The sequence below is a fragment of the Orycteropus afer genome, unplaced genomic scaffold (genome assembly GCF_000298275.1).
Source record: "Orycteropus afer afer isolate SDZICR_OR568_19922 unplaced genomic scaffold, OryAfe1.0 scaffold00419, whole genome shotgun sequence".
Taxonomy (NCBI): Eukaryota; Metazoa; Chordata; class Mammalia; order Tubulidentata; family Orycteropodidae; genus Orycteropus; species Orycteropus afer.
Window position 1 is genome coordinate 1147053 of NW_006922006.1, and position 8245 is coordinate 1155297.

An 8245-nucleotide genomic window follows, 5' to 3' on the forward strand; every position below is an offset into this window, starting at 1 on the left:
TTAATGTCTGAAATGATGGAGTGGGATGGTAGTTTGGACATTTGGGACATCTTTGACCTCCGCCTCATGGGGACCGGCCTCGTGCTGATCTTTCTAAGAGAAATTGTTCAAGCATAGGCCAATGGAACAGAATTGAGGACCCAGAAGTAAACCCAACCATTTAGGAACAAGTGGTCTTCCAAAGAAGGCAGAAATCCATTAAATGGGAAAGAGATAGTCTCTTTAACAAATAATGTTGGCAAAACTGATATCTATTTGTAGAAAAATGAAGCAAGATCCATACCTCACACCATATACAAAAACTAACTCAAAATGTGTTGAAGACCTAAAAGTAAAATCTAAACCTATAAAGATCATCAAAGGAAAAATAAGGGAAAACCTTAGGGGCTTTAATGAATGACATAAATAGATTAGCAAACATAACTAAAAATGCACAAACAGCAAAAGATAAACTAAATGACTGTGACCTCCTAAAAATTAAACACTTATGTACACCAAAAAACTTCTCCAAAAGAGTAGAGAGAGGACCTACAGACTGAGAAAAAATTGGGGGCAATGACATATCTGACAAGGGATTAATCTCTAAAATGTATGGAAAACGTCAACACCTCAACAACAAAAAGACAAAAAATCCAATTGAAAACTGGATAGAAGATATTAATAGACACTTCACAAAAGAAGGTATATGCCTGTAAATCATTAGCCATTAGAGAGATACAAATCAAAATAACAGTAAGGTATCATCTCATCCCAGCAATAACAGCAAAGTTCAAAAAATAGAAAACCAGAAATGCTGATGAGGGTGTGGAGAGATTACAACTTTCTTTCACACTGATGGAACTGTAAAATGGTGCAACCACTGTAGAAAATGGTATGAGCTTCCTTTAAAAGTTGGAAAGAATACCAAATGATACAACAATCACCACTGCTAGGCATTTATCCTACAGAAATAACAGCCATGACACAAATAGTTATATACACATCCATGTTCGTAGCAGCATTATTCACAATAGCAAGAAAAAGGAAACAACATAAATGTCCATCAATGGATGAAGAGATTAACTATGGTACGTGCACACAAAGGAATACTATGCAATGTTGCAGAACAGTGAAGAATCCATGAAACACCTCATCATATTGATGAACCTGGAAGACATTACACTAAGTGAGATATGTCAATCACAAAAGGACATATATGAGACTACTATTATTAAAAGTCAATAAATGATTTACATACAGAAAGAAACATTCTTTATGGTTACCAAGGATGGGGGCGGGGGGAGAGTAAATCACTAACTAGCTAGACAGTTATTGTTGTCATTGTTGTTATGTGCCATCGAGTCAGTCCCGACTCATAACGACCCCCTCCTTGGGTTTCTGAGGTGGTATCACTGCAGAAGTAGATTGCCCAACCTTCCTTCCAAGGAGTGGCTGGTGGGTTTGAACCGCCAGCCTTCTGGTTAGCAGTCAAGTGCCTTAGGCACTATGCTTGTATGAAGGGAAAGGCAATATACAATGAGAGGTCAGTACAACATGTACAAGGAGAAGGAAGACACTGGGGGATGCACTAGAGTAAAAGATAACCAAGGTAACTATCACTGTCTACTCAATCTTGCAATAATAGCAATAGGAGATAATATCTGCAAGTAGATTCATAGGTAGACATGCTAGCTGAATATATGTGGGAAGGTGATGAATGTATACTTATGATAGGTCAGCAGAGGATATTTCTACATATGGACTTATATGTGCTGCAAATATTTCCAAGGATACTGTATGATACAGGTGACGAGGTTCTGAGAACTTTTTAGCCATAACCAAATACCCCGAGGGAATGAGTTACTGGGCCTGGGAACTTAGGATCACAAACTCAGAAGACATCTTGGTCAATTGGCATAACATAATCCACAGAGGCAACGTTCCGCATCCTGCTTTGGTGAATAGTGACGGGAGTCTTAAAAGCTTGCAAATGACCATCTAAGATGGAACTATTGCTCTCCTCATCAAGAGCAAAGAAGAGTGAAGAAAATCAAAGACTCAAGGAAACAATTAGTCCCGAGGACTAATGACCCACATGAACCACAGCCTCTGATACCCTGAGACCAGAAGAACTAAGTGATGTCCAGCTACTACTACTGACTGCTCTGAAAGGGCTCGTAGTGGAAGGTCCTAGACACAGAAGGAGACAAAAGCACAAAATTTTAAATCATAAAAAAGACCAGGCTTACTGGTCTGATATACCAGTGGAACCACTGAGACTGGCCTTTAGACACCCTTCAAACCTGGAGCTGAACCCACCCCTTGGCATCAACTTTCAAACAAACAATAGACTGGCCTGTAAAGTCAATAACTGCACCAGGGAGGGAATGTACTTCTCAGTACAATCAACCATATTAGACCAAAGGGCAGCATTTGCCCAAAAGCAAAGCTCAGAAGCCAGGAAGGGGCAGGAAAGGACAACTGGAAATGGGAAACTCAGGGAGGAAACAACAGTTATGTTGAGGGGATTGCAACCAGTGTCACAAAACAGAATGAAATAAAAAAGAAAACACTATGGAACACACATTCTCTTCTGACACTCATGGAGTCATCTTGAGCTGGGATCAGCTAGTCGGCAACGGGTGGTGATAGAATTTATAATGACAGCATGTGTCATACTGACATTAAGAGAGCAGCCACTATGCACAAGATACTATTCTGGGTGTTTCATATAAACTCACTCGTTTACTTCTCAAAACAACCTTCACAGGACATCCTGTTACCACCCTTTGCATAGACTGGGAAACAGAGGTTTGCAGAGATAAGCAACTTGGCTTGGGTTTCCAGGATCTGTCCACATGGTCCCAATCACTATCACCTTGTTCATGAATATGGTAATAATGACAGCTACCTGATAGCAAGCATAGTTTTTATCTCCAAAATTTTTCTAAATGCTTTACTTGCCTAACCTCTTTTACCTGGACAAAAAAGTGAGCAGTTGAATTTCAATAAAGATCTTGGCAAATGACTGCAATATTGACTTGGAAACAATACATATGTTCTCCTTTTTGTTGTGTCACCTTTATTTGTCGTGGCCTGTCTACAGGTACGGGGGGGGTAGCCGAGATGCCCAGGGCCACCATCCGAACCAAACTCTACTGAGGCACCTGTGCCCATCAAAGAACTATTTCCCCTTGCACAGGTTTAAGTTACAAAACAAGTCATGTGAACCAGCTTTGCTCCCTGCTCTTCATTACCATCTGCCTAACCTGTGCTTTCCCTTTGCCCAAATTTCATTTCTCATTGTTAATTTATTTCCTCTTGCTGTATGTTATGCATTTTTATAAGCCACTTTAAATCTCTTTTGGAAAGATGTATTGATGAATAAATAAACACAAAATAAAATTGCCGGATGCCAGGCTAATCAGAATCATCAGCCCTATCAGAATCTAGACCCAAAAAATACTGCCAGAGGGCTTTGCCAAACGGGTTCTGGAAAGACAGTGCTCTGACAGTGATCCATCCCAAATCAGGCCAATCTACGGACAGTGGGAAAGGCAGATGCTCAAGGGAGGAAATGGAAACACTGAGAGTCCGGGTCTGCACTACCTTAGCCGGCTCCTGGAATCATCATCAATCAAAATCCCAAAGCAGTGACCTGGGCCTCTGGGGCAGTGAAGGTTATGTGTCAACTTGGCTTGGCCTGGATGAGTGGGTGGGCAGCTGGTTGTAGTTATTCCCCATGATGACACTGGCGATCAGCTCCATGGTGGGATCTGCCATGAGCAGCTAAGTGGCTGCTTTAGGGGATATGGTCTGCTTCCAGTATATGAGAAGTAGCTTTGGGAATAGTCTGTAGCTTTTTGACGTGCTTGGACCCTGCGTATAGCTAAGTCTTCATTTAGCAGCCTGTCATGTTTCCTGCTAATCTTGGGACTGTCTCTAGATTTGAACTAGTGGCCTGCCATGTTGTTTTCATTTGTCAACCTTGGACTTGTTAACCTCAGCAGCCAGCCACTGCCTTAGTGAAAAACACTTCTAGCTCCAGTGGGCCGGAAGCAAGAGGCAGAGCCCAAGGTTGAGGGGCTTTCACCTAGTCCCTAGAGCTGGCACTTTGAACTCAGCCTCCTAAACTGTAAGAAAATGAATCTGTTTGGTAAGATCACCCATTTGTGATATCTTCTGATAGAGCTGCACTAGGTAACCAAAAGAGCCTCCATGTTAAGATAATGAGCATTCAGGGAGGGAGAGGTCTCTGGACTCATAACACACTTTAAAGTGATTTCTCCAATCATCAGATATGTCCATTTTGCAATAAGAAGGAAAACCAAGGTTTCCCAATGGCTGGAACGTTGGATCTTTCCAAGAATGGTTCCACCTGGCCTAGTGATGCATTGTCTAAATTCCTGAACTGGTCCAAAATTATTTATAATTCTAGGCAAAAGAACCAATCAATTCCTAGTGATTAAAATTAGGGAAAACAAACAGCAGCCCCACAAATCTCCAGAAGAGAGAAGAACCAACAGCAGTGAGGTCTTGGAAGAAATCATTTGGCCCCAGGCAATTTAGATAAAAGAAATTGATGAGAAAATATGATTAGAACACTAGAGCAGCAGTTTCCTGTTTTCGAAGCCCACAAAATAGTTGAAATTGCTGGGGTTTAAGAACGCACAGGAAGAAAACAAATCCTTAATGCTATCATGAACCCACCATCCTCCACGGTATTGGGCATTCTCACATTCTCAGTGATCTGTTATCTGATTGTTGATCCCGCACAGAAATATTTTACTTCCAGACAGGCCTCCCTTGGTGCACCTTTTTAACATTAGGTTATCTTTCCCCCATGCTAGTCATTATCTGGTCAAGGATACAGGCTCATTTTTGTATCAGCCAATGATAAACACACCTAGACTATGTAATCTTCATGCATTCCAAAACTAAGGGAAAAAGATCTCAAGATTATCTGGTCTTTGAGAGTATTGTTGCTCCCCAAGACCTCTACTAAGCCTCAGACAATTAACCAGGATTAAACAATAGAGAAATCCCTGCAGGGTTCGGTATTTAGTAGTCTCCACCTGTCCTTCAGAGCAGAGAAAGCATTGGTCCAGGAATCAAGAGGTCACTACAGATCAAAGTAGAATATATATGGGAAGATGTTTCTAAAAGTAAAGAGTCTGAACTTGGAAGGGATTGTTATTGCAACTATAAGTGCCCAGGGACCATCTTTATAATAGTACATACCGTGGAAAATATATAGCCATGGATCTGAAAAGTATTATGTAACTTAGCAAAACTAATCCACTTGGATCGTCCAAGTCAGTTTTAAAGCTATGTTAAAAAAGCACTGAGGGACAAATACAAAGGGTGTGTGCTGTGCCCAGAGTCATGTAGCCAGTCCTCTTGGCTAGAAGTATTCAGGAAAGATTTATAAAATATCTGGGCCAGGCAATATGCTAGACAGTGGATATATAGTGAGGAACATACAGAACTAAATAAATGTTTTTGATAGTGATTCTATTATAATCAAACTGGAATTATTTGCTTATACTGACTTGAACAAAAGGAAATAAATGAATGAGGTATAAGATGATTTGGTTACCATTTAAAGTGTTGGGAGCTCTGGTGGTGTATTGCCTAAGGCACTTGACTCCTAACCAGAAGGCTGGTGGTTCAAACCCACCAGCCACTCCTCGGAAGGAAGGTTGGGCAATCTACTTCTGTAGTGATATCCCCTCAGAAACCCAAGGAGGGGTCGCTATGAGTCAGGTCCGATTCGACAGCACATACAAAACAACAACAAATTTAAAGTGCTAAGATACACTTGGGAGCTCTGGTAGCATAGTGGCTAAGACACTTGCCTGCTAACCAGACGGCTGGCGGTTCAAACCCACCAGCCACTCCTCGGAAGGAAGGTTGGGCAATCCTACTTCCGTAGTGATAACTGCCTCGGAAACCCAAGGAGGGGTCGCTATGAGTCGGGGCCGACTCGACGGCACATAACAACAACAACAACAACAAGATACACTTAGTCTTTAACATCCAAATGTTGAGAAAGCACAGAAGCTCCTCTATGTCCAGGTAAGAATTTGGTTCAGGCTAGAAATAAAAATAGAGCCTCTATTCAAAAGCTCTCTGTTTCCTGCAGAAATTTGTTTGGAAAAATGTTTCACTTTGTCATTTTATATATGAGTTGAATTAAAACTTGTAAGAACATAAGAAAATAGGCCTGGTCAGTCTCCTTGAAAATGGCAGAAAAGCAGGACCAGCATGGTGTAAGGGACCAGAATGGTTTGAAGTTCTATCAAAGTGGGGTCAAATCTCAGCCAGTCAATTATACTCTCTGGGCTTGCATTTTCCCACTTACAAGATGGGTCTAATACTACCTGATTCACAAGAGACTTGTGAGGATGAAATGCATGGCATACATGTGTGTTCTATAAACGGTGCTTTTGTTGCATACGATGAAAAGTACAAATTCCCAAAAATTGCAAATTACTTTCATAAGCTCCCACTTAAAACATTTTACCCCCGTTTGATCTTCACACAATCCATTTTCAGATGAGGAAAGTGGGACTAAGAGAGGTCAACTGACTTGTCCAAGGGTCAAGTAGCTAGAAAGAGAAGTAACCAAATTAGAACCCAGAACCATTTTCACCAAAGCACTCAACCCCTCATCATCATGGTGGCTGCATTGATGCAGATGCCCCATCTGAAAATGGGAGGGGGGAGAGAGGACAGAAAAAAAAACAACTTAAAAGTTGAATTCTTGTGGTTCTCCTTCATTTTGTAACCTTACAGTAAGCTTCTAACGTAGCCTGTAAAGGCTGTCCAAAGGTTGAACTCAAATATCTTACCCTTCTCCTTCACTGATGCCTGCTCACTCTGACCCATCTGCTCCAAAATGCAAGTGAGTAGTAAAATCTTGGAAAATAAAGTCATCTCTAGAGACTATGGTTCCACTTTCCTGCTTCAGGCAGATGAAGTACCAGTACCCTCACCTCAGAGAGAGGAAAGAAATCCAGTGATAAGGAGCATCTTTCCCATATTCCAACAGCCGATGGAAAAAGTGGGGTCTCTGATAGTATGGACAGATGTTTTCCTGGTGCTCGGGCTGCTCCTCCCTGCAGAGCTTTGACCACAGCTGTTCTGTTGTCCAGAGCCACTCAAGCCCCCTCTCTGCTTCCCAAAGCATGGTGAGAACAGATGAAATGGCCTTTAAAGAGGGACTCGGAAGAGAGAGAGTTGTGGTGCTGGAGGTACCTATGCAGAGCCTTACAAGGTGTGAACATGGTCAACTAGCTCTAGAGCTCTGGCTGAGGCTCTTTCACCATCTAATCGTCATAGAGCTTTCCCCAAGTCATCATCCAGCTGAGTAGTTCCTCAAGGAGAGACCTCAGTGCTCTATGCCTTAAGGGTGGGTCACCCAAGCACCCAAAGAGTGACCTCTGAGTTTCAGGAACTTGAGATGTACCTCCTAACCCAGGCAGAAGTCACTTCCACAGCATCACAGACAGTGATCTTTGACCTGACAGTGACCCTTTTTGGATTAGTCTCGTTTCTTGGGCCTGAACAATTCTGTTGTGGTTGTTGTCAGGTGCTGTTGAGTCAGTTTCGACTCACAGTGACCCTGTGTACAACAGAATAAAACACTGCCCAGTCCCGTCCAGCCTCACAATCGTTGCCACACTTGAGCCCATCGCTGCAACCCCTGTGTCAGTCCATTTTGTTGAGGGTCTTCCCTTTTTTCACTGACCCTCCACTTTACCAAGCATGATATCCTGCTCCAGACACTGGTCCCTTCTGACAACATGACCAAAGCATCAGAGGCAAACAATTCTAGTGATGGGGAAACTGCTCTCCCACGTACAGCTTCCAGCTCTTTGTAAGGGCAGTGCCATCAACTGAATCCTTACAAATACCTGCAAGAGTTTTACATGTTCTCTGGAGATTCAACAGGAGTCGCTGCTTGTTCTTTCTATTTTCTCAATTTATATTTAAAAAGCCTCCCTATTTTTCCATGTGGTGTCACCTACATGGAGTCCTTGGGTGGCACAAACAGTTAAGTGCTCAACTACTAGCTGAAAAGTTGGAGGGCCAAACTCAACCAGAGACACCTAAGAAGACAGGCCTTGTAATCTGCTTCAGAAAGGTGGCTGCCTTGAAAACCTTATGTTCTACTCAGCACATAGAGTGTCACTATGAGGCCGAATTGCCTCAATGGCAAGTAACAACAACAACAGTCACCTGAAGCAGGTATGATGGGAAT